General features: G+C 34.6%; 4 non-coding genes across 4 annotated transcripts; all 4 read left to right on the top strand.

Annotated features, from left to right (window-relative positions):
* Positions 1-1,193: 1,193 nt before the first annotated feature.
* TRNAS-ACU (transfer RNA serine (anticodon ACU)) lies at positions 1,194-1,267 on the top strand. Its single transcript has one exon. It is a non-coding gene; the product is annotated as a tRNA-Ser (tRNA).
* Positions 1,268-2,358: 1,091 nt separating this feature from the next.
* TRNAS-ACU (transfer RNA serine (anticodon ACU)) lies at positions 2,359-2,432 on the top strand. The gene has a single exon. It is a non-coding gene; the product is annotated as a tRNA-Ser (tRNA).
* A 1,097-nt stretch (positions 2,433-3,529) lies between these two features.
* TRNAS-ACU (transfer RNA serine (anticodon ACU)) lies at positions 3,530-3,603 on the top strand. The gene has a single exon. It is a non-coding gene; the product is annotated as a tRNA-Ser (tRNA).
* A 20,953-nt stretch (positions 3,604-24,556) lies between these two features.
* On the top strand, positions 24,557-24,630 carry TRNAS-ACU (transfer RNA serine (anticodon ACU)). Its single transcript has one exon. It is a non-coding gene; the product is annotated as a tRNA-Ser (tRNA).
* The last annotated feature ends 2,196 nt before the right edge of the window (positions 24,631-26,826 follow it).

The raw sequence follows: 26,826 nt of genomic DNA, 5'->3' as shown, positions 1-26,826 counted from the left end.
TGTCAGTATCCACTTTTGCAAAGTGTCTCTGTGGTGCAATCAGTTAGTGTGTTTGGCTACTAGCCAAAAGGTTGGTGGTTCAATCCCACCCAGGGATGTAAGTGACCTTGTGACCAGGTTTTGGTGATCTTTAAGTGGACAAGTCAAAATTTCAAACCCCCTGTTATGATGTAGGGTACCTGGCCTTCTCTGATGTAATCAGAGTTAGATTTGATTAAGTGATTTTATAAAAAACAGCTAGGAAGCACAATTTAGCAGTGGGTTGCAGAGAAAAAAAATATGCTGGCAGAAAAATCCAATTGAGTGATTAAACAGCTCTTCATTTTCTGGCTTTATTTTTATGCTAACAAATTTGTTCTCTGAAAAGTGTCCACAAAGCCAAGTCTCTGATGAACACCTATGTAAGGATGGTTTTTCACCTATTACTAAATTAAACTTGCTTCATTGGAAAGGCAGCAAGGTGCATCCTCATTTCAATGTCTACTGAAATAATACAGGTTGACACCAGGAAACATTAACGCCAATGCATCCTTGCTGCTTTCTCATGTGGAAGTCTGTTTAATGTGAAAACAAGGTGATATCTAATTAGCACACAGGTAAGGAATTAAGAAAATCTTTATTTAAGGGTGAAGATGTTTCTCACAAAATCGTTGCCCCAATGCATCATTGAAATTCAAGCTGGAAAGATGATTTTAATATATCACTTGTACATTTTGTATTGCTCTTCTGGTGACAATGTAGTTTGTTTTTGTCAATTACCATTTTAATAATAGGGTAAAGAAAATTAAGTGGATTTTTGAAAGAAAACAATACTGTCAATATACTATTAAAACAAATTAAAATGGTAAAAGTTATTGTACTTTAAGTAAACATAAAATAGCTAACATATCAATCCCAGTTTTGGATTACTTTAATTAACAAAAAAAATGCATATAGCAGAGGATAGTTTCAATCTGCCTACCTCTGGGTAATGGGCCCAGCATGCTTCCATTGCAGTACTCTGCTGCACATGTAAGTGCAAGAGATCCTGAAGCACTCACTCATCATGGGAAAGTACCAATGTGTTTCTTCGTTGGTTGATTTAAGAAAATTCTTACAAAAACTCTCCAGATTATTGACTTTTTAAAGTTTTTCTAGGAAACGTTCTAGATGAATGCTTATTAGCCTTTGTCAGTATGTAATTTTTGCAAAGTGTCTCTGTGGCGCAATCGGTTAGTGTGTCTGGCTACTAACCAAAAGGTTGGTGGTTCAATCCCACCCAGGGACATAATTGACCTTGTGATCAGGTTTTGGTGATCTTTAAGTAGACAAGTCAAAATTTCAAACCCCATTTTATGGTGTAGGGTACCTGGCCTTCTCTGATGTAATCAGAGTTAGATTTGATTCAGTGATTTTATAAAAAACAGCTAGGAAGCACAATTTAGCAATGGATTGCAGAGAAAAAAAATATGCTGGCAGAAAAATCCAATTGAGTGATTAAACAGCTCTTCATTTTCTGCCTTTATTTTTATGCTAACAAATTTGTTCTCTAAAAGTGTCCACAAAGCCAAGTCTCTGATTAACACCTTTGTAGGGATGGTTTTTCACCTATAACTAAATTAAACTTGCTTCATTGGAAAGGCAGCAAGATGCATCCTCATTTCAATGTCTACTGAAATAATACAGGTTGACACCAGGAAACATTAACGCCACTGCATCCTTGCTGCTTTCTCATGTAGAAGTCTGTTTAATGTGAAAACAAGGTGATATCTAATTAGCACACAGGTAAGGAATTAAGAAAATCTTTATTTAAGGGTGAAGATGTTTCTCACAAAATCGTTGCCCCAATGCATCATTGAAATTCAAGCTGGAAAGATGATTTTAATATATCACTTGTACATTTTGTATTGCTCTTCTGGTGACAATGTAGTTTGTTTTTGTCAATTACCCTTTTAATAATAGGGTAAAGAAAATTAAGTGGATTTTTTAAAGAAAACTATACTGTCAATACACTATTAAAACAAATTAAAATGGTAAAAGTTATTGTACTTTAAGTAAAAATAAAAGAGCTAAAATATCAATCCCAGTTTTGGATTACTTTAATAAAAAAAAAATGCATATAGCAGAGGATAGTTTTAATCTGCCTACCTCTGGGTTATGGGCCCAGCATGCTTCCATTGCAGTACTCTGCTGCACATGTAAGTGCAAGAGATCCTGAAGCACTCACTCATCATGGGAAAGTACCAATGTGTTTCTTCGTTGGTTGATCTAAGAAACATCTTACAAAAACTCTCCAGATTATTGACTTTTTAAAGTTTTTCTAGGAAACGTTCTAGATGAATGCTTATTAGCCTTTGTCAGTATCCACTTTTGCAAAGTGTCTCTGTGGTGCAATCAGTTAGTGTGTTTGGCTACTAACCAAAAGGTTGGTGGTTCAATCCCACCCAGGGACATAATTGACCTTGTGATCAGGTTTTGGTGATCTTTAAGTAGACAAGTCAAAATTTCAAACCCCCTTTTATGTTGTAGGGTACCTGGCCTTCTCTGATGTAATCAGAGTTAGATTTGATTCAGTGATTTTATAAAAAACAGCTAGGAAGCACAATTTAGCAGTGGGTTGCAGAGAAAAAGAAATATGCTGGCAAAAAAAATCCAATTGAGTGATTAAACAGCTCTTAATTTTATGGCTTTATTTTTATGCTAACAAATTTGTTCTCTGAAAAGTGTCCACAAAGCCAAGTCTCTGATTAACACCTTTGTATGGATGGTTTTTAACCTATTACTAAATTAAACTTGCTTCATTGGAAAGGCAGCAAGATGCATCCTCATTTCAATGTCTACTGAAATAATACAGGTTGACACCAGGAAACATTAACGCCACTGCATCCTTGCTGCTTTCTCATGTGGAAGTCTGTTTAATGTGAAAACAAGGTGATATCTAATTAGCACACAGGTAAGGAATTAAGAAAATCTTTATTTAAGGGTGAAAATGTTTCTCACAAAATCGTTGCCCCAATGCATCATTGAAATTCAAGCTGGAAAGATGATTTTAATATATCACTTGTACATTTTGTATTGCTCTTCTGGTGACAATGTAGTTTGTTTTTGTCAATTACCATTTTAATAATAGGGTAAAGAAAATTAAGTGGATTTTTGAAAGAAAACTATACTGTCAATATACTATTAAAACAAATTAAAATGGTAAAAGTTATTGTACTTTAAGTAAAAATAAAAGAGCAAAAATATCAATCCCAGTTTTGATTACTTAAATTAACAAAAAAAAATGCATATAGCAAAGGATAGTTTCAATCTGCCTACCTCTGGGTTATGGGCCCAGCATGCTTCCATTGCAGTACTCTGCTGCACATGTAAGTGCAAGAGATCCTGAAGCACTCACTCATCATGGGAAAGTACCAATGTGTTTCTTCGTTGGTTGATGGGAGAAACATCTTACAAAAACTCTCCAGATTATTGACTTTTTAAAGTTTTTCTAGGAAACGTTCTAGATGTATGCTTATTAGCCTTTGTCAGGATGTACTTTTTACAAAGTGTCTCTGTGGCGCAATCGGTTAGTGTGTCTGGCTACTAACCAAAAGGTTGGTGGTTCAATCCCACCCAGGGACGTAATTGACATTGTTATCAGATTTTGGTGATCTTTAAGTAGACAAGTCAAAATTTCAAACCCCCTGTTATGGTGTAGGGTACCTGGCCTTCTCTGATGTAATCAGAGTTAGATTTGATTCAGTGATTTTATAAAAACAGATAGGAAGCACAATTTAGCAGTGGGTTGCAGAGAAAAAGAAATATGCTGGCAAAAAAAATCCAATTGAGTGATTAAACAGCTCTTCATTTTCTGGCTTTATTTTTATGCTAACAAATTTGTTCTCTGAAAAGTGTCCACAAAGCCAAGTCTCTGATTAACACCTTTGTAGGGATCGTTTTTCACCTATTACTAAATTAAACTTGCTTCATTGGAAAGGCAGCAAGATGCATCCTCATTTCAATTTCTACTGAAATAATACAGGTTGACACCAGGAAACATTAACGCCACTGCATCCTTGCTGCTTTCTCATGTGGAAGTCTGTTTAATGTGAAAACAAGGTGATATCTAATTAGCACACAGGTAAGGAATTAAGAAAATCTTTATTTAAGGGTGAAGATGTTTCTCACAAAATCGTTGCCCCAATGCATCATTGAAATTCAAGCTGGAAAGATGATTTTAATATATCACTTGTACATTTTGTATTGCTCTTCTGGTGACAATGTAGTTTGTTTTTGTCAATTACCCTTTTAATAATAGGGTAAAGAAAATTAAGTGGATTTTTTAAAGAAAACTATACTGTCAATATACTATTCAAACAAATTAAAATGGTAAAAGTTATTGTACTTCGAGTAAAAATAAAAGAGCAAAAATATCAATCCCAGTTTTGATTACTTAAATTAACAAAAAAAATGCATATAGCAAAGGATAGTTTCAATCTGCCTACCTCTGGGTTATGGGCCCAGCATGCTTCCATTGCAGTACTCTGCTGCACATGTAAGTGCAAGAGATCCTGAAGCACTCACTCATCATGGGAAAGTACCAATGTGTTTCTTCATTGGTTGATGGAAGAAACATCTTACAAAAACTCTCCAGATTATTGACTCTTTAAAGATTTTCTAGGATACGTTCTAGATGTATGCTTATTAGACTTTGTCAGCATGGACTTTTTGCAAAGTGTCTCTGTGGCGCAATCGGTTAGTATGTCCGGCTACTATCAAAAAGGTTGGTGGTTCAATCCCAACCAGGGACATAATTGACCTTGTTATCAGATTTTGGTGATCTTTAAGTAGACAAGTCAAAATTTCAAACCCCCTGTTATGGTGTAGGGTACCTGGCCTTCTCTGATGTAATCAGAGTTAGATTTGATTCAGTGATTTTATAAAAACAGCTAGGAAGCACAATTTAGCAGTGGGTTGCAGAGAAAAAGAAATATGCTGGCAAAAAAAATCCAATTTAGTGATTAAACAGCTCTTCATTTTCTGGCTTTATTTTTATGCTAACAAATTTGTTCTTTGAAAAGTGTCCACAAAGCCAAGTCTCTGATTAACACCTTTGTAGGGATGGTTTTTCACCTATTACTAAATTAAACTTGCTTCATTGGAAAGGCAGCAAGATGCATCCTCATTTCAATGTCTACTGAAATAATACAGGTTGACACCAGGAAACATTAACGCCACTGTATCCTTGCTGCTTTCTCATGTGGAAGTCTGTTTAATGTGAAAACAAGGTGATATCTAATTAGCACACAGGTAAGGAATTAAGAAAATCTTTATTTAAGGGTGAAGATGTTTCTCACAAAATCGTTGCCCCAATGCATCATTGAAATTCAAGCTGGAAAGATGATTTTAATATATCACTTGTACATTTTGTATTGCTCTTCTGGTGACAATGTAGTTTGTTTTTGTCAATTACCATTTTAATAATAGGGTAAAGAAAATTAAGTGGATTTTTGAAAGAAAACAATACTGTCAATATACTATTAAAACAAATTAAAATGGTAAAAGTTATTGTACTTTAAGTAAAAATAAAAGAGCCAAAATATCAATCCCAGTTTTGGATTACTTTAACAAAAAAAAAATGCATATAGCAGAGGATAGTTTCAATCTGCCTACCGTTGGGTTATGGGCCCAGCATGCTTCCATTGCTGTACTCTGCTGCACATGTAAGTGCAAGAGATCCTGAAGCACTCACTCATCATGGGAAAGTACCAATGTGTTTCTTCGTTGGTTGATGGAAGAAACATCTTACAAAAACTCTCCAGATTATTGACTTTTTAAAGTTTTTCTAGGAAACGTTTTAGATGAATGCTTATTAGCCTTTGTCAGTATGGACTTTTGCAAAGTGTCTCTGTGGCGCAATCAGTTAGTGTGCATGGCTATTAACCAAAAGGTTGGTGGTTCAATCCCACCCAGGGACGTATTTGACCTTGTTATCAGATTTTGGTGATCTTTAAGTAGACAAGTCCAAATTTCAAACCCCCTGTTCTGGTGTAGGGTACGTGGCCTTCTCTGATGGAGTTAGATTTGATTCAGTGATTTTAGAAAAACAGCTAGGAAGCACAATTTAGCAGTGGGTTGCAGAGAAAAAGAAATATGCTGGCAAAAAAAATCCAATTGAGTGATTAAACAGCTCTTAATTTTATGGCTTTATTTTTATGCTAACAAATTTGTTCTCTGAAAAGTGTCCACAAAGCCAAGTCTCTGATTAACACCTTTGTAAGGATGGTTTTTAACCTATTACTAAATTAAACTTGCTTCATTGGAAAGGCAGCAAGATGCATCCTCATTTCAATGTCTACTGAAATAATACAGGTTGACACCAGGAAACATTAACGCCACTGCATCCTTGCTGCTTTCTCATGTGGAAGTCTGTTTAATGTGAAAACAAGGTGATATCTAATTAGCACACAGGTAAGGAATTAAGAAAATCTTTATTTAAGGGTGAAAATGTTTCTCACAAAATCGTTGCCCCAATGCATCATTGAAATTCAAGCTGGAAAGATGATTTTAATATATCACTTGTACATTTTGTATTGCTCTTCTGGTGACAATGTAGTTTGTTTTTGTCAATTACCATTTTAATAATAGGGTAAAAAAAATTAAGTGGATTTTTGAAAGAAAACAATACTGTCAATATACTATTAAAACAAATTAAAATGGTAAAAGTTATTGTACTGTAAGTAAAAATAAAAGAGCCAACATATCAATCCCAGTTTTGGATTACTTTAATTTAAAAAAAAAATGCATATAGCAGAGGATAGTTTCAATCTGCCTACCTCTGGGTTATGTGCCCAGCATGCTTCCATTGCTGTACTCTGCTGCACATGTAAGTGCAATAGATCCTGAAGCACTCACTCATCCTGGGAAAGTACCAATGTGTTTCTTCGTTGGTTGATGGAAGAAACATCTTACAAAAACTCTCCAGATTATTGACTTTTTAAAGTTTTTCTAGGAAACGTTTTAGATGAATGCTTATTAGCCTTTGTCAGTATGTACTTTTGCAAAGTGTCTCTGTGGCGCGATCAGTTAGTGTGTATGGCTATTAACCAAAAGGTTGGTGGTTCAATCCCACCCAGGGACGTAATTGACCTTGTTATCAGATTTTGGTGATCTTTAAGTAGACAAGTCAAAATTTCAAACCCCCTCTTATGGTGTAGGGTACCTGGCCTTCTCTGATGTAATCAGAGTTAGATTTGATTCAGTGATTTTATAAAAACAGCTAGGAAGCACAATTTAGCAGTGGGTTGCAGAGAAAAAGAAATATGCTGGCAAAAAAATCCAATTGAGTGATTAAACAGCTCTTCATTTTCTGGCTTTATTTTTATGCTAACAAATTTGTTCTCTGAAAAGTGTCCACAAAGCCAAGTCTCTGATTAACACCTTTGTAAGGATGGTTTTTCACCTATTACTAAATTAAACTTGCTTCATTGGAAAGGCAGCAAGATGCATCCTCATTTCAATGTCTACTGAAATAATACAGGTTGACACCAGGAAACATTAACGCCACTGCATCCTTGCTGCTTTCTCATGTGGAAGTCTGTTTAATGTGAAAACAAGGTGATATCTAATTAGCACACAGGTAAGGAATTAAGAAAATCTTTATTTAAGGGTGAAAATGTTTCTCACAAAATCGTTGCCCCAATGCATCATTGAAATTCAAGCTGGAAAGATGATTTTAATATATCACTTGTACATTTTGTATTGCTCTTCTGGTGACAATGTAGTTTGTTTTTGTCAATTACCATTTTAATAATAGGGTAAAGAAAATTAAGTGGATTTTTAAAAGAAAACAATACTTTCAATATACTATTAAAACAAATTAAAATAGTAAAAGTTATTGTACTTTAATGAAAAATAAAAGAGCAAAAATATCAATCCCAGTTTTGATTACTTAAATTAACAAAAAAAATGCATATAGCAAAGGATAGTTTCAATCTGCCTACCTCTGGGTTATGGGCCCAGCATGCTTCCATTGCAGTACTCTGCTGCACATGTAAGTGCAAGAGATCCTGAAGCACTCACTCATCATGGGAAAGTACCAATGTGTTTCTTCGTTGGTTGATGGAAGAAACATCTTACAAAAACTCTCCAGATTATTGACTTTTTAAAGTTTTTCTAGGAAACGTTTTAGATGAATGCTTATTAGCCTTTGTCAGTATGAACTTTTAAAAAGTGTCTCTGTGGTGCAATCAGTTAGTGTGTACGGCTATAAACCAAAAGGTTGGTGGTTCAATCCCACCCAGGGACGTAATTGACCTTGTTATCAGATTTTGGTGATCTTTAAGTAGACAAGTCAAAATTTCAAACCCCCTCTTATGGTGTAGGGTACCTGGCCTTCTCTGATGTAATCAGAGTTAGATTTGATTCAGTGATTTTATAAAACAGCTAGGAAGCACAATTTAGCAGTGGGTTGCAGAGAAAAAGAAATATGCTGGCAAAAAAAATCCAATTGAGTGATTAAACAGCTCTTAATTTTCTGGCTTTATTTTTATGCTAACAAATTTGTTCTTTGAAAAGTGTCCACAAAGCCAAGTCTCTGATTAACACCTTTGTAGGGATGGTTTTTCACCTATTACTAAATTAAATTTGCTTCATTGGAAAGGCAGCAAGATGCATCCTCATTTCAATGTCTACTGAAATAATACGGGTTGACACAAGGAAACATTAACGCCACTGCATCCTTTCTGCTTTCTCATGTGGAAGTCTGTTTAATGTGAAAACAAGGTGATATCTAATTAGCACACAGGTAAGGAATTAAGAAAATCTTTATTTAAGGGTGAAGATGTTTCTCACAAAATCGTTGCCCCAATGCATCATTGAAATTCAAGCTGGAAAGATGATTTTAATATATCACTTGTACATTTTGTATTGCTCTTCTGGTGACAATGTAGTTTGTTTTTGTCAATTACCCTTTTAATAATAGGGTAAAGAAAATTAAGTGGATTTTTTAAAGAAAACTATACTGTCAATATACTATTAAAACAAATTAAAATGGTAAAAGTTATTGTACTTTAAGTAAAAATAAAAGAGCAAAAATATCAATCCCAGTTTTGATTTCTTAAATTAACAAAAAAAATGCATATAGCAAAGGATAGTTTCAATCTGCCTACCTCTGGGTTATGGGCCCAGCATGCTTCCATTGCAGTACTCTGCTGCACATGTAAGTGCAAGAGATCCTGAAGCACTCAGTCATCATGGGAAAGTACCAATGTGTTTCTTCGTTGGTTGATGGAAGAAACATCTTACAAAAACTCTCCAGATTATTGACTTTTTAAAGTTTTTCTAGGAAACGTTTTAGATGAATGCTTATTAGCCTTTGTCAGTATGGACTTTTGCAAAGTGTCTCTGTGGCGCAATCAGTTAGTGTGCACGGCTATTAACCAAAAGGTTGGTGGTTCAATCCCACCCAGGGATGTATATGACCTTGTTATCAGATTTTGGTGATCTTTAAGTAGACAAGTCAAAATTTCAAACCCCCTCTTATGGTGTAGGGTACCTGGCCTTCTCTGATGTAATCAGAGTTAGATTTGATTCAGTGATTTTATAAAAACAGCTAGGAAGCACAATTTAGCAGTGGGTTGCAGAGAAAAAGAAATATGCTGGCAAAAAAATCCAATTGAGTGATTAAACAGCTCTTCATTTTCTGGCTTTATTTTTATGCTAACAAATTTGTTCTCTGAAAAGTGTCCACAAAGCCAAGTCTCTGATTAACACCTTTGTAAGGATGGTTTTTCACCTATTACTAAATTAAACTTGCTTCATTGGAAAGGCAGCAAGATGCATCCTCATTTCAATGTCTACTGAAATAATACAGGTTGACACCAGGAAACATTAACGCCACTGCATCCTTGCTGCTTTCTCATGTGGAAGTCTGTTTAATGTGAAAACAAGGTGATATCTAATTTGCACACAGGTAAGGAATTAAGAAAATCTTTATTTAAGGGTGAAAATGTTTCTCACAAAATCGTTGCCCCAATGCATCATTGAAATTCAAGCTGGAAAGATGATTTTAATATATCACTTGTACATTTTGTATTGCTCTTCTGATGACAATGTAGTTTGTTTTTGTCAATTACCATTTTAATAATAGGGTAAAGAAAATTAAGTGGATTTTTAAAAGAAAACAATACTTTCAATATACTATTAAAACAAATTAAAATGGTAAAAGTTATTGTACTTTAATGAAAAATAAAAGAGCAAAAATATCAATCCCAGTTTTGGATTACTTTAATTAACAAAAAAAAATGCATATAGCAGAGGATAGTTTTAATCTGCCTACCTCTGGGTTATGGGCCCAGCATGCTTCCATTGCAGTACTCTGCTGCACATGTAAGTGCAAGAGATCCTGAAGCACTCACTCATCATGGGAAAGTACCAATGTGTTTCTTCGTTGGTGGATGGAAGAAACATCTTACAAAAACTCTCCAGATTATTGACTTTTTAAAGTTTTTCTAGGAAACATTTTAGATGAATGCTTATTAGCCTTTGTCAGTATGTACTTTTGCAAAGTGTCTCTGTGGCGCAATCAGTTAGTGTGTACGGCTATAAACCAAAAGGTTGGTGGTTCAATCCCACCCAGGGACGTAATTGACCTTGTTATCAGATTTTGGTGATCTTTAAGTAGACAAGTCAAAATTTCAAACCCCCTCTTATGGTGTAGGGTACCTGGCCTTCTCTGATGTAATCAGAGTTAGATTTGATTCAGTGATTTTATAAAAACAGCTAGGAAGCACAATTTAGCAGTGGGTTGCAGAGAAAAAGAAATATGCTGGCAAAAAAAATCCAATTGAGTGATTAAACAGCTCTTAATTTTCTGGCTTTATTTTTATGCTAACAAATTTGTTCTTTGAAAAGTGTCCACAAAGCCAAGTCTCTGATTAACACCTTTGTAGGGATGGTTTTTAACCTATTACTAAATTAAATTTGCTTCATTGGAAAGGCAGCAAGATGCATCCTCATTTCAATGTCTACTGAAATAATACGGGTTGACACAAGGAAACATTAACGCCACTGCATCCTTGCTGCTTTCTTCATGTGGAAGTCTGTTTAATGTGAAAACAAGGTGATATCTAATTAGCACACAGGTAAGGAATTAAGAAAATCTTTATTTAAGGGTGAAGATGTTTCTCACAAAATCGTTGCCCCAATGCATCATTGAAAGTCAAGCTGGAAAGATGATTTTAATATATCACTTGTACATTTTGTATTGCTCTTCTGGTGACTATGTAGTTTGTTTTTGTCAATTACCCTTTTAATAATAGGGTAAAGAAAATTAAGTGGATTTTTTAAAGAAAACTATACTGTCAATATACTATTAAAACAAATTAAAATGGTAAAAGTTATTGTACTTTAAGTAAAAATAAAAGAGCAAAAATATCAATCCCAGTTTTGATTACTTAAATTAACAAAAAAATATGCATATAGCAAAGGATAGTTTCATTCTGCCTACCTCTGGGTTATGGGCCCAGCATGCTTCCATTGCAGTACTCTGCTGCACATGTAAGTGCAAGAGATCCTGAAGCACTCAGTCATCATGGGAAAGTACCAATGTGTTTCTTCGTTGGTTGATGGAAGAAACATCTTACAAAAACTCTCCAGATTATTGACTTTTTAAAGTTTTTCTAGGAAACGTTTTAGATGAATGCTTATTAGCCTTTGTCAGTATGTACTTTTGCAAAGTGTCTCTGTGGCGCAATCAGTTAGTGTATATGGCTATTAACCAAAAGGTTGGTGGTTCAATCCCACCAAGGGACGTAATTGACCTTGTTATCAGATTTTGGTGATCTTTAAGTAGACAAGTCAAAATTTCAAACCCCCTCTTATGGTGTAGGGTACCTGGCCTTCTCTGATGTAATCAGAGTTAGATTTGATTCAGTGATTTTATAAAAACAGCTAGGAAGCACAATTTAGCAGTGGGTTGCAGAGAAAAAGAAATATGCTGGCAAAAAAATCCAATTGAGTGATTAAACAGCTCTTCATTTTCTGGCTTTATTTTTATGCTAACAAATTTGTTCTCTGAAAAGTGTCCACAAAGCCAAGTCTCTGATTAACACCTTTGTATGGATGGTTTTTCACCTATTACTAAATTAAACTTGCTTCATTGGAAAGGCAGCAAGATGCATCCTCATTTCAATGTCTACTGAAATAATACAGGTTGACACCAGGAAACATTAACGCCACTGCATCCTTGCTGCTTTCTCATGTGGAAGTCTGTTTAATGTGAAAACAAGGTGATATCTAATTAGCACACAGGTAAGGAATTAAGAAAATCTTTATTTAAGGGTGAAAATGTTTCTCACAAAATCGTTGCCCCAATGCATCATTGAAATTCAAGCTGGAAAGATGATTTTAATATATCACTTGTACATTTTGTATTGCTCTTCTGATGACAATGTAGTTTGTTTTTGTCAATTACCATTTTAATAATAGGGTAAAGAAAATTAAGTGGATTTTTAAAAGAAAACAATACTTTCAATATACTATTAAAACAAATTAAAATGGTAAAAGTTATTGTACTTTAATGAAAAATAAAAGAGCAAAAATATCAATCCCAGTTTTGGATTACTTTAATTAACAAAAAAAATGCATATAGCAGAGGATAGTTTTAATCTGCCTACCTCTGGGTTATGGGCCCAGCATGCTTCCATTGCAGTACTCTGCTGCACATGTAAGTGCAAGAGATCCTGAAGCACTCACTCATCATGGGAAAGTACCAATGTGTTTCTTCGTTGGTGGATGGAAGAAACATCTTACAAAAACTCTCCAGATTATTGACTTTTTAAAGTTTTTCTAGGAAACGTTTTAGATGAATGCTTATTAGCCTTTGTCAGTATGTACATTTGCAAAGTGTCTCTGTGGCGCAATCAGTTAGTGTGTACGGCTATAAACCAAAAGGTTGGTGGTTCAATCCCACCCAGGGACGTAATTGACCTTGTTATCAGATTTTGGTGATCTTTAAGTAGACAAGTCAAAATTTCAAACCCCCTCTTATGGTGTAGGGTACCTGGCCTTCTCTGATGTAATCAGAGTTAGATTTGATTCAGTGATTTTATAAAAACAGCTAGGAAGCACAATTTAGCAGTGGGTTGCAGAGAAAAAGAAATATGCTGGCAAAAAAAATCCAATTGAGTGATTAAACAGCTCTTAATTTTCTGGATTTATTTTTATGCTAACAAATTTGTTCTTTGAAAAGTGTCCACAAAGCCAAGTCTCTGATTAACACCTTTGTAGGGATGGTTTTTAACCTATTACTAAATTAAATTTGCTTCATTGGAAAGGCAGCAAGATGCATCCTCATTTCAATGTCTACTGAAATAATACGGGTTGACACAAGGAAACATTAACGCCACTGCATCCTTGCTGCTTTCTCATGTGGAAGTCTGTTTAATGTGAAAACAAGGTGATATCTAATTAGCACACAGGTAAGGAATTAAGAAAATCTTTATTTAAGGGTGAAGATGTTTCTCACAAAATCGTTGCCCCAATGCATCATTGAAATTCAAGCTGGAAAGATGATTTTAATTTATCACTTGTACATTTTGTATTGCTCTTCTGGTGACATTGTAGTTTGTTTTTGTCAATTACCCTTTTAATAATAGGGTAAAGAAAATTAAGTGGATTTTTTAAAGAAAACTATACTGTCAATATACTATTAAAACAAATTAAAATGGTAAAAGTTATTGTACTTTAAGTAAAAATAAAAGAGCAAAAATATCAATCCCAGTTTTGATTACTTAAATTAACAAAAAAAAATGCATATAGCAAAGGATAGTTTCAATCTGCCTAACTCTGGGTTATGGGCCCAGCATGCTTCCATTGCAGTACTCTGCTGCACATGTAAGTGCAAGAGATCCTGAAGCACTCAGTCATCATGGGAAAGTACCAATGTGTTTCTTCGTTGGTTGATGGAAGAAACATCTTACAAAAACTCTCCAGATTATTGACTTTTTAAAGTTTTTCTAGGAAACGTTTTAGATGAATGCTTATTAGCCTTTGTCAGTATGTACTTTTGCTAAGTGTCTCTGTGGCGCAATCAGTTAGTGTATATGGCTATTAACCAAAAGGTTGGTGGTTCAATCCCACCCAGGGACGTAATTGACCTTGTTATCAGATTTTGGTGATCTTTAAGTAGACAAGTCAAAATTTCAAACCCCCTCTTATGGTGTAGGGTACCTGGCCTTCTCTGATGTAATCAGAGTTAGATTTGATTCAGTGATTTTATAAAAACAGCTAGGAAGCACAATTTAGCAGTGGGTTGCAGAGAAAAAGAAATATGCTGGCAAAAAAATCCAATTGAGTGATTAAACAGCTCTTCATTTTCTGGCTTTATTTTTATGCTAACAAATTTGTTCTCTGAAAAGTATCCACAAAGCCAAGTCTCTGATTAACACCTTTGTAAGGATGGTTTTTCACCTATTACTAAATTAAACTTGCTTCATTGGAAAGGCAGCAAGATGCATCCTCATTTCAATGTCTACTGAAATAATACAGGTTGACACCAGGAAACATTAACGCCACTGCATCCTTGCTGCTTTCTCATGTGGAAGTCTGTTTAATGTGAAAACAAGGTGATATCTAATTAGCACACAGGTAAGGAATTAAGAAAATCTTTATTTAAGGGTGAAAATGTTTCTCACAAAATCGTTGCCCCAATGCATCATTGAAATTCAAGCTGGAAAGATGATTTTAATATATCACTTGTACATTTTGTATTGCTCTTCTGGTGACAATGTAGTTTGTTTTTGTCAATTACCATTTTAATAATAGGGTAAAGAAAATTAAGTGGATTTTTAAAAGAAAACAATACTTTCAATATACTATTAAAACAAATTAAAATGGTAAAAGTTATTGTACTTTAATGAAAAATAAAAGAGCAAAAATATCAATCCCAGTTTTGGATTACTTTAATTAACAAAAAAAATGCATATAGCAGAGGATAGTTTTAATCTGCCTACCTCTGGGTTATGGGCCCAGCATGCTTCCATTGCAGTACTCTGCTGCACATGTAAGTGCAAGAGATCCTGAAGCACTCAGTCATCATGGGAAAGTACCAATGTGTTTCTTCGTTGGTGGATGGAAGAAACATCTTACAAAAACTCTCCAGATTATTGACTTTTTAAAGTTTTTCTAGGAAACGTTTTAGATGAATGCTTATTAGCCTTTGTCAGTATGTACTTTTGCAAAGTGTCTCTGTGGCGCAATCAGTTAATGTGTACGGCTATAAACCAAAAGGTTGGTGGTTCAATCCCACCCAGGGACGTAATTGACCTTGTTATCAGACTTTGGTGATCTTTAAGTAGACAAGTCAAAATTTCAAACCCCCTCTTATGGTGTAGGGTACCTGGCCTTCTCTGATGTAATCAGAGTTAGATTTGATTCAGTGATTTTATAAAAACAGCTAGGAAGCACAATTTAGCAGTGGGTTGCAGAGAAAAAGAAATATGCTGGCAAAAAAATCCAATTGAGTGATTAAACAGCTCTTCATTTTCTGGCTTTATTTTTATGCTAACAAATTTGTTCTCTGAAAAGTGTCCACAAAGCCAAGTCTCTGATTAACACCTTTGTAAGGATGGTTTTTCACCTATTACTAAATTAAACTTGCTTCATTGGAAAGGCAGCAAGATGCATCCTCATTTCAATGTCTACTGAAATAATACAGGTTGACACCAGGAAACATTAACGCCACTGCATCCTTGCTGCTTTCTCATGTGGAAGTCTGTTTAATGTGAAAACAAGGTGATATCTAATTAGCACACAGGTAAGGAATTAAGAAAATCTTTATTTAAGGGTGAAAATGTTTCTCACAAAATCGTTGCCCCAATGCATCATTGAAATTCAAGCTGGAAAGATGATTTTAATATATCACTTGTACATTTTGTATTGCTCTTCTGGTGACAATGTAGTTTGTTTTTGTCAATTACCATTTTAATAATAGGGTAAAGAAAATTAAGTGGATTTTTAAAAGAAAACAATACTTTCAATATACTATTAAAACAAATTAAAATGGTAAAAGTTATTGTACTTTAATGAAAAATAAAAGATCAAAAATATCAATCCCAGTTTTGGATTACTTTAATTAACAAAAAAAATGCATATAGCAGAGGATAGTTTTAATCTGCCTACCTCTGATTTATGGGCCCAGCATGCTTCCATTGCAGTACTCTGCTGCACATGTAAGTGCAAGAGATCCTGAAGCACTCACTCATCATGGGAAAGTACCAATGTGTTTCTTCGTTGGTGGATGGAAGAAACATCTTACAAAAACTCTCCAGATTATTGACTTTTTAAAGTTTTTCTAGGAAACGTTTTAGATGAATGCTTATTAGCCTTTGTCAGTATGTACTTTTGCAAAGTGTCTCTGAGGTGCAATCAGTTAGTGTGTACGGCTATAAACTAAAAGGTTGGTGGTTCAATCCCACCCAGGGACGTAATTGACCTTGTTATCAGATTTTGGTGATCTTTAAGTAGACAAGTCAAAATTTCAAACCCCCTCTTATGGTGTAGGGTACCTTGCTTTCTCTGATGTAATCAGAGTTAGATTTGATTCAGTGATTTTATAAAAACAGCTAGGAAGCACAATTTAGCAGTGGGTTGCAGAGAAAAAGAAATATGCTGGCAAAAAAATCCAATTGAGTAATTAAACAGCTCTTAATTTTCTGGCTTTATTTTTATGCTAACAAATTTGTTCTTTGAAAAGTGTCCACAAAGCCAAGTCTCTGATTAACACCTTTGTAGGGATGGTTTTTCACCTATTACTAAATTAAATTTGCTTCATTGGAAAGGCAGCAAGATGCATCCTCATTTCAATGTCTACTGAAATAATATGGGTTGACACAAGGAAACATTAACGCCACTGCATCCTTGCTGCTTTCTCATGTAGAAGTCTGTTTAATGTGAAAACAAGGTGATATCTAATTAGCACACAGGTAAGGAATTAAGAAAATCTTTATTTAAGGGTGAAGATGTTTCTCACAAAATCGTTGCCCCAATGCATCATTGAAATTCAAGCTGGAAAGATGATTTTAATATATCACTTGTACATTTTGTATTGCTCTTCTGGTGACAATGTAGTTTGTTTTTGTCAATTACCATTTTAATAATAGGGTAAAGAAAATTAAGTGGATTTTTGAAAGAAAACAATACTGTCAATATACTATTAAAACAAATTAAAATGGTAAAAGTTATTGTACTTTAAGTAAAAATAAAAGAGCCAAAATATCAATCCCAGTTTTGGATTACTTTAATTAACAAAAAAAAATGCATATAGCAGAGGATAGTTTCAATCTGCCTACCGCTGGGTTATGGGCCCAGCATGCTTCCATTGCTGTACTCTGCTGCACATGTAAGTGCAAGAGATCCTGAAGCACTCACTCATCATGGGAAAGTACCAATGTGTTTCTCGTTGGTTGATGGAAGAAACATTTTACAAAAACTCTCCAGATTATTGACTTTTTAAAGTTTTTCTAGGAAACGTTCTAGATGTATGCTTATTAGCCTTTGTCAGTATATCCTTTTTGCGAAGTGTCTCTGTGGTGCAATCGGTTAGTGTGTCCGGCTACTAACCAAAAGGTTGGTGGTTCAATCCCACCCAGGGACGTAATTGACCTTGTTATCAGATTTTGGTGATCTTTAAGTAGACAAGTCAAAATTTCAAACCCCCTGTTATGGTGTAGGGTACCTGGCCTTTTCTGATGTAATCAGAGTTAGATTTGATTCAGTGATTTAATAAAAACAGCTAGGAAGCACAATTTAGCAGTGGGTTGCAGAGAAAAAGAAATATGCTGGCAAAAAAAATCCAATTGAGTGATTAAACAGCTCTTCATTTTCTGGCTTTATTTTTATGCTAACAAATTTGTTCTCTGAAAAGTGTCCACAAAGCTAAGTCTCTGATTAACACCTTTGTAGGGATGGTTTTTCACCTATTACTAAATTAAATTTGCTTCATTGGAAAGGCAGCAAGATGCATCCTCATTGCAATGTCTACTGAAATAATACGGGTTGACACAAGGAAACATTAACGCCACTGCATCCTTGCTGCTTTCTCATGTGGAAGTCTGTTTAATGTGAAAACAAGGTGATATCTAATTAGCACACAGGTAAGGAATTAAGAAAATCTTTATTTAAGGGTGAAAATGTTTCTCACAAAATCGTTGCCCCAATGCATCATTGAAATTCAAGCTGAAAAGATGATTTTAATATATCACTTGTACATTTTGTATTGCTCTTCTGATGACAATGTAGTTTGTTTTTGTCAATTACCATTTTAATAATAGGGTAAAGAAAATTAAGTGGATTTTTAAAAGAAAACAATACTTTCAATATACTATTAAAACAAATCAAAATGGTAAAAGTTATTGTACTTTAATGAAAAATAAAAGAGCAAAAATATCAATCCCAGTTTTGGATTACTTTAATTAACAAAAAAAATGCATATAGCAGAGGATAGTTTTAATCTGCCTACCTCTGGGTTATGGGCCCAGCATGCTTCCATTGCAGTACTCTGCTGCACATGTAAGTGCAAGAGATCCTGAAGCACTCACTCATCATGGGAAAGTACCAATGTGTTTCTTCGTTGGTGGATGGAAGAAACATCTTACAAAAACTCTCCAGATTATTGACTTTTTAAAGTTTTTCTAGGAAACGTTTTAGATGAATGCTTATTAGCCTTTGTCAGTATGTACTTTTGCAAAGTGTCTCTGTGGCGCAATCAGTTAGTGTGTACGGCTATAAACCAAAAGGTTGGTGGTTCAATCCTACCCAGGGACGTAATTGACCTTGTTATCAGATTTTGGTGATCTTTAAGTAGACAAGTCAAAATTTCAAACCCCCTCTTATGGTGTAGGGTACCTGGCTTTCTCTGATGTAATCAGAGTTAGATTTGATTCAGTGATTTTATAAAAACAGCTAGGAAGCACAATTTAGCAGTGGGTTGCAGAGAAAAAGAAATATGCTGGCAAAAAAAATCCAATTGAGTGATTAAACAGCTCTTAATTTTCTGGATTTATTTTTATGCTAACAAATTTGTTCTTTGAAAAGTGTCCACAAAGCCAAGTCTCTGATTAACACCTTTGTAGGGATGGTTTTTAACCTATTACTAAATTAAATTTGCTTCATTGGAAAGGCAGCAAGATGCATCCTCATTTCAATGTCTACTGAAATAATACGGGTTGACACAAGGAAACATTAACGCCACTGCATCCTTGCTGCTTTCTCATGTGGAAGTCTGTTTAATGTGAAAACAAGGTGATATCTAATTAGCACACAGGTAAGGAATTAAGAAAATCTTTATTTAAGGGTGAAGATGTTTCTCACAAAATCGTTGCCCCAATGCATCATTGAAATTCAAGCTGGAAAGATGATTTTAATTTATCACTTGTACATTTTGTATTGCTCTTCTGGTGACATTGTAGTTTGTTTTTGTCAATTACCCTTTTAATAATAGGGTAAAGAAAATTAAGTGGATTTTTTAAAGAAAACTATACTGTCAATATACTATTAAAACAAATTAAAATGGTAAAAGTTATTGTACTTTAAGTAAAAATAAAAGAGCAAAAATATCAATCCCAGTTTTGATTACTTAAATTAACAAAAAAAAATGCATATAGCAAAGGATAGTTTCAATCTGCCTAACTCTGGGTTATGGGCCCAGCATGCTTCCATTGCAGTACTCTGCTGCACATGTAAGTGCAAGAGATCCTGAAGCACTCAGTCATCATGGGAAAGTACCAATGTGTTTCTTCGTTGGTTGATGGAAGAAACATCTTACAAAAACTCTCCAGATTATTGACTTTTTAAAGTTTTTCTAGGAAACGTTTTAGATGAATGCTTATTAGCCTTTGTCAGTATGCACTTTTGCTAAGTGTCTCTGTGGCGCAATCAGTTAGTGTATATGGCTATTAACCAAAAGGTTGGTGGTTCAATCCCACCCAGGGACGTAATTGACCTTGTTATCAGATTTTGGTGATCTTTAAGTAGACAAGTCAAAATTTCAAACCCCCTCTTATGGTGTAGGGTACCTGGCCTTCTCTGATGTAATCAGAGTTAGATTTGATTCAGTGATTTTATAAAAACAGCTAGGAAGCACAATTTAGCAGTGGGTTGCAGAGAAAAAGAAATATGCTGGCAAAAAAATCCAATTGAGTGATTAAACAGCTCTTCATTTTCTGGCTTTATTTTTATGCTAACAAATTTGTTCTCTGAAAAGTATCCACAAAGCCAAGTCTCTGATTAACACCTTTGTAAGGATGGTTTTTCACCTATTACTAAATTAAACTTGCTTCATTGGAAAGGCAGCAAGATGCATCCTCATTTCAATGTCTACTGAAATAATACAGGTTGACACCAGGAAACATTAACGCCACTGCATCCTTGCTGCTTTCTCATGTGGAAGTCTGTTTAATGTGAAAACAAGGTGATATCTAATTAGCACACAGGTAAGGAATTAAGAAAATCTTTATTTAAGGGTGAAAATGTTTCTCACAAAATCGTTGCCCCAATGCATCATTGAAATTCAAGCTGGAAAGATGATTTTAATATATCACTTGTACATTTTGTATTGCTCTTCTGGTGACAATGTAGTTTGTTTTTGTCAATTACCATTTTAATAATAGGGTAAAGAAAATTAAGTGGATTTTTAAAAGAAAACAATACTTTCAATATACTATTAAAACAAATTAAAATGGTAAAAGTTATTGTACTTTAATGAAAAATAAAAGAGCAAAAATATCAATCCCAGTTTTGGATTACTTTAATTAACAAAAAAAATGCATATAGCAGAGGATAGTTTTAATCTGCCTACCTCTGGGTTATGGGCCCAGCATGCTTCCATTGCAGTACTCTGCTGCACATGTAAGTGCAAGAGATCCTGAAGCACTCAGTCATCATGGGAAAGTACCAATGTGTTTCTTCGTTGGTGGATGGAAGAAACATCTTACAAAAACTCTCCAGATTATTGACTTTTTAAAGTTTTTCTAGGAAACGTTTTAGATGAATGCTTATTAGCCTTTGTCAGTATGTACTTTTGCAAAGTGTCTCTGTGGCGCAATCAGTTAATGTGTACGGCTATAAACCAAAAGGTTGGTGGTTCAATCCCACCCAGGGACGTAATTGACCTTGTTATCAGATTTTGGTGATCTTTAAGTAGACAAGTCAAAATTTCAAACCCCCTCTTATGGTGTAGGGTACCTGGCCTTCTCTGATGTAATCAGAGTTAGATTTGATTCAGTGATTTTATAAAAACAGCTAGGAAGCACAATTTAGCAGTGGGTTGCAGAGAAAAAGAAATATGCTGGCAAAAAAATCCAATTGAGTGATTAAACAGCTCTTCATTTTCTGGCTTTATTTTTATGCTAACAAATTTGTTCTCTGAAAAGTGTCCACAAAGCCAAGTCTCTGATTAACACCTTTGTAAGGATGGTTTTTCACCTATTACTAAATTAAACTTGCTTCATTGGAAAGGCAGCAAGATGCATCCTCATTTCAATGTCTACTGAAATAATACAGGTTGACACCAGGAAACATTAACGCCACTGCATCCTTGCTGCTTTCTCATGTGGAAGTCTGTTTAATGTGAAAACAAGGTGATATCTAATTAGCACACAGGTAAGGAATTAAGAAAATCTTTATTTAAGGGTGAAAATGTTTCTCACAAAATCGTTGCCCCAATGCATCATTGAAATTCAAGCTGGAAAGATGATTTTAATATATCACTTGTACATTTTGTATTGCTCTTCTGGTGACAATGTAGTTTGTTTTTGTCAATTACCATTTTAATAATAGGGTAAAGAAAATTAAGTGGATTTTTAAAAGAAAACAATACTTTCAATATACTATTAAAACAAATTAAAATGGTAAAAGTTATTGTACTTTAATGAAAAATAAAAGATCAAAAATATCAATCCCAGTTTTGGATTACTTTAATTAACAAAAAAAATGCATATAGCAGAGGATAGTTTTAATCTGCCTACCTCTGATTTATGGGCCCAGCATGCTTCCATTGCAGTACTCTGCTGCACATGTAAGTGCAAGAGATCCTGAAGCACTCACTCATCATGGGAAAGTACCAATGTGTTTCTTCGTTGGTGGATGGAAGAAACATCTTACAAAAACTCTCCAGATTATTGACTTTTTAAAGTTTTTCTAGGAAACGTTTTAGATGAATGCTTATTAGCCTTTGTCAGTATGTACTTTTGCAAAGTGTCTCTGAGGTGCAATCAGTTAGTGTGTACGGCTATAAACTAAAAGGTTGGTGGTTCAATCCCACCCAGGGACGTAATTGACCTTGTTATCAGATTTTGGTGATCTTTAAGTAGACAAGTCAAAATTTCAAACCCCCTCTTATGGTGTAGGGTACCTTGCTTTCTCTGATGTAATCAGAGTTAGATTTGATTCAGTGATTTTATAAAAACAGCTAGGAAGCACAATTTAGCAGTGGGTTGCAGAGAAAAAGAAATATGCTGGCAAAAAAATCCAATTGAGTAATTAAACAGCTCTTAATTTTCTGGCTTTATTTTTATGCTAACAAATTTGTTCTTTGAAAAGTGTCCACAAAGCCAAGTCTCTGATTAACACCTTTGTAGGGATGGTTTTTCACCTATTACTAAATTAAATTTGCTTCATTGGAAAGGCAGCAAGATGCATCCTCATTTCAATGTCTACTGAAATAATACGGGTTGACACAAGGAAACATTAACGCCACTGCATCCTTGCTGCTTTCTCATGTAGAAGTCTGTTTAATGTGAAAACAAGGTGATATCTAATTAGCACACAGGTAAGGAATTAAGAAAATCTTTATTTAAGGGTGAAGATGTTTCTCACAAAATCGTTGCCCCAATGCATCATTGAAATTCAAGCTGGAAAGATGATTTTAATATATCACTTGTACATTTTGTATTGCTCTTCTGGTGACAATGTAGTTTGTTTTTGTCAATTACCATTTTAATAATAGGGTAAAGAAAATTAAGTGGATTTTTGAAAGAAAACAATACTGACAATATACTATTAAAACAAATTAAAATGGTAAAAGTTATTGTACTTTAAGTAAAAATAAAAGAGCCAAAATATCAATCCCAGTTTTGGATTACTTTAATTAACAAAAAAAAATGCATATAGCAGAGGATAGTTTCAATCTGCCTACCGCTGGGTTATGGGCCCAGCATGCTTCCATTGCTGTACTCTGCTGCACATGTAAGTGCAAGAGATCCTGAAGCACTCACTCATCATGGGAAAGTACCAATGTGTTTCTCGTTGGTTGATGGAAGAAACATTTTACAAAAACTCTCCAGATTATTGACTTTTTAAAGTTTTTCTAGGAAACGTTCTAGATGTATGCTTATTAGCCTTTGTCAGTATATCCTTTTTGCGAAGTGTCTCTGTGGTGCAATCGGTTAGTGTGTCCGGCTACTAACCAAAAGGTTGGTGGTTCAATCCCACCCAGGGACGTAATTGACCTTGTTATCAGATTTTGGTGATCTTTAAGTAGACAAGTCAAAATTTCAAACCCCCTGTTATGGTGTAGGGTACCTGGCCTTTTCTGATGTAATCAGAGTTAGATTTGATTCAGTGATTTAATAAAAACAGCTAGGAAGCACAATTTAGCAGTGGGTTGCAGAGAAAAAGAAATATGCTGGCAAAAAAAATCCAATTGAGTGATTAAACAGCTCTTCATTTTCTGGCTTTATTTTTATGCTAACAAATTTGTTCTCTGAAAAGTGTCCACAAAGCTAAGTCTCTGATTAACACCTTTGTAGGGATGGTTTTTCACCTATTACTAAATTAAATTTGCTTCATTGGAAAGGCAGCAAGATGCATCCTCATTGCAATGTCTACTGAAATAATACGGGTTGACACAAGGAAACATTAACGCCACTGCATCCTTGCTGCTTTCTCATGTGGAAGTCTGTTTAATGTGAAAACAAGGTGATATCTAATTAGCACACAGGTAAGGAATTAAGAAAATCTTTATTTAAGGGTGAAAATGTTTCTCACAAAATCGTTGCCCCAATGCATCATTGAAATTCAAGCTGAAAAGATGATTTTAATATATCACTTGTACATTTTGTATTGCTCTTCTGATGACAATGTAGTTTGTTTTTGTCAATTACCATTTTAATAATAGGGTAAAGAAAATTAAGTGGATTTTTAAAAGAAAACAATACTTTCAATATACTATTAAAACAAATCAAAATGGTAAAAGTTATTGTACTTTAATGAAAAATAAAAGAGCAAAAATATCAATCCCAGTTTTGGATTACTTTAATTAACAAAAAAAATGCATATAGCAGAGGATAGTTTTAATCTGCCTACCTCTGGGTTATGGGCCCAGCATGCTTCCATTGCAGTACTCTGCTGCACATGTAAGTGCAAGAGATCCTGAAGCACTCACTCATCATGGGAAAGTACCAATGTGTTTCTTCGTTGGTGGATGGAAGAAACATCTTACAAAAACTCTCCAGATTATTGACTTTTTAAAGTTTTTCTAGGAAACGTTTTAGATGAATGCTTATTAGCCTTTGTCAGTATGCACTTTTTACAAAGTGTCTCTGTGGCACAATCGGTTAGTGTGTCTGGCTACTAACCAAAAGGTTGGTGGTTCAATCCCACCCAGGGACGTAATTGACCTTGTTATCAGATTTTGGTGATCTTTAAGTAGACAAGTCAAAATTTCAAACCCCCTGTTATGGTGTAGGGTACCTGGCTTTCTCTGATGTAATCAGAGTTAGATTTGATTCAGTGATTTTATAAAAACAGCTAGGAAGCACAATTTAGCAGTGGGTTGCAGAGAAAAAGAAATATGCTGGCAAAAAAAATCCAATTGAGTGATTAAACAGCTCTTAATTTTCTGGCTTTATTTTTATGCTAACAAATTTGTTCTTTGAAAAGTGTCCACAAAGCCAAGTCTCTGATTAACACCTTTGTAGGGATGGTTTTTAACCTATTACTAAATTAAATTTGCTTCATTGGAAAGGCAGCAAGATGCATCCTCATTTCAATGTCTACTGAAATAATACGGGTTGACACAAGGAAACATTAACGCCACTGCATCCTTGCTGCTTTCTCATGTGGAAGTCTGTTTAATGTGAAAACAAGGTGATATCTAATTAGCACACAGGTAAGGAATTAAGAAAATCTTTATTTAAGGGTGAAGATGTTTCTCACAAAATCGTTGCCCCAATGCATCATTGAAAGTCAAGCTGGAAAGATGATTTTAATATATCACTTGTACATTTTGTATTGCTCTTCTGGTGACAATGTAGTTTGTTTTTGTCAATTACCCTTTTAATAATAGGGTAAAGAAAATTAAGTGGATTTTTTAAAGAAAACTATACTGTCAATATACTATTAAAACAAATTAAAATGGTAAAAGTTATTGTACTTTAAGTAAAAATAAAAGAGCAAAAATATCAATCCCAGTTTTGATTACTTAAATTAACAAAAAAATATGCATATAGCAAAGGATAGTTTCATTCTGCCTACCTCTGGGTTATGGGCCCAGCATGCTTCCATTGCAGTACTCTGCTGCACATGTAAGTGCAAGAGATCCTGAAGCACTCAGTCATCATGGGAAAGTACCAATGTGTTTCTTCGTTGGTTGATGGAAGAAACATCTTACAAAAACTCTCCAGATTATTGACTTTTTAAAGTTTTTCTAGGAAACGTTTTAGATGAATGCTTATTAGCCTTTGTCAGTATGTACTTTTGCAAAGTGTCTCTGTGGCGCAATCAGTTAGTGTATATGGCTATTAACCAAAAGGTTGGTGGTTCAATCCCACCCAGGGACGTAATTGACCTTGTTATCAGATTTTGGTGATCTTTAAGTAGACAAGTCAAAATTTCAAACCCCCTCTTATGGTGTAGGGTACCTGGCCTTCTCTGATGTAATCAGAGTTAGATTTGATTCAGTGATTTTATAAAAACAGCTAGGAAGCACAATTTAGCAGTGGGTTGCAGAGAAAAAGAAATATGCTGGCAAAAAAAATCCAATTGAGTGATTAAACAGCTCTTCATTTTCTGGCTTTATTTTTATGCTAACAAATTTGTTCTTTGAAAAGTGTCCACAAAGCCAAGTCTCTGATTAACACCTTTGTAAGGATGGTTTTTCACCTATTACTAAATTAAATTTGCTTCATTGGAAAGGCAGCAAGATGCATCCTCATTTCAATGTCTACTGAAATAATACGGGTTGACACAAGGAAACATTAACGCCACTGCATCCTTGCTGCTTTCTCATGTGGAAGTCTGTTTAATGTGAAAACAAGGTGATATCTAATTAGCACACAGGTAAGGAATTAAGAAAATCTTTATTTAAGGGTGAAGATGTTTCTCACAAAATCGTTGCCCCAATGCATCATTAAAAGTCAAGCTGGAAAGATGATTTTAATATATCACTTGTACATTTTGTATTGCTCTTCTGGTGACAATGTAGTTTGTTTTTGTCAATTACCCTTTTAATAATAGGGTAAAGAAAATTAAGTGGATTTTTTAAAGAAAACTATACTGTCAATATACTATTAAAACAAATTAAAATGGTAAAAGTTATTGTACTTTAAGTAAAAATAAAAGAGCAAAAATATCAATCCCAGTTTTGATTACTTAAATTAACAAAAAAATATGCATATAGCAAAGGATAGTTTCATTCTGCCTACCTCTGGGTTATGGGCCCAGCATGCTTCCATTGCAGTACTCTGCTGCACATGTAAGTGCAAGAGATCCTGAAGCACTCAGTCATCATGGGAAAGTACCAATGTGTTTCTTCGTTGGTTGATGGAAGAAACATCTTACAAAAACTCTCCAGATTATTGACTTTTT

The sequence above is a fragment of the Pseudophryne corroboree genome, unplaced genomic scaffold, assembly GCF_028390025.1.
Source record: "Pseudophryne corroboree isolate aPseCor3 unplaced genomic scaffold, aPseCor3.hap2 scaffold_1284, whole genome shotgun sequence".
In the NCBI taxonomy this organism is placed as follows: Eukaryota; Metazoa; Chordata; class Amphibia; order Anura; family Myobatrachidae; genus Pseudophryne; species Pseudophryne corroboree.
The sequence above is the reverse complement of the archived record's forward strand: the minus strand, read 5'-3'. Positions and strand labels throughout refer to the sequence as shown.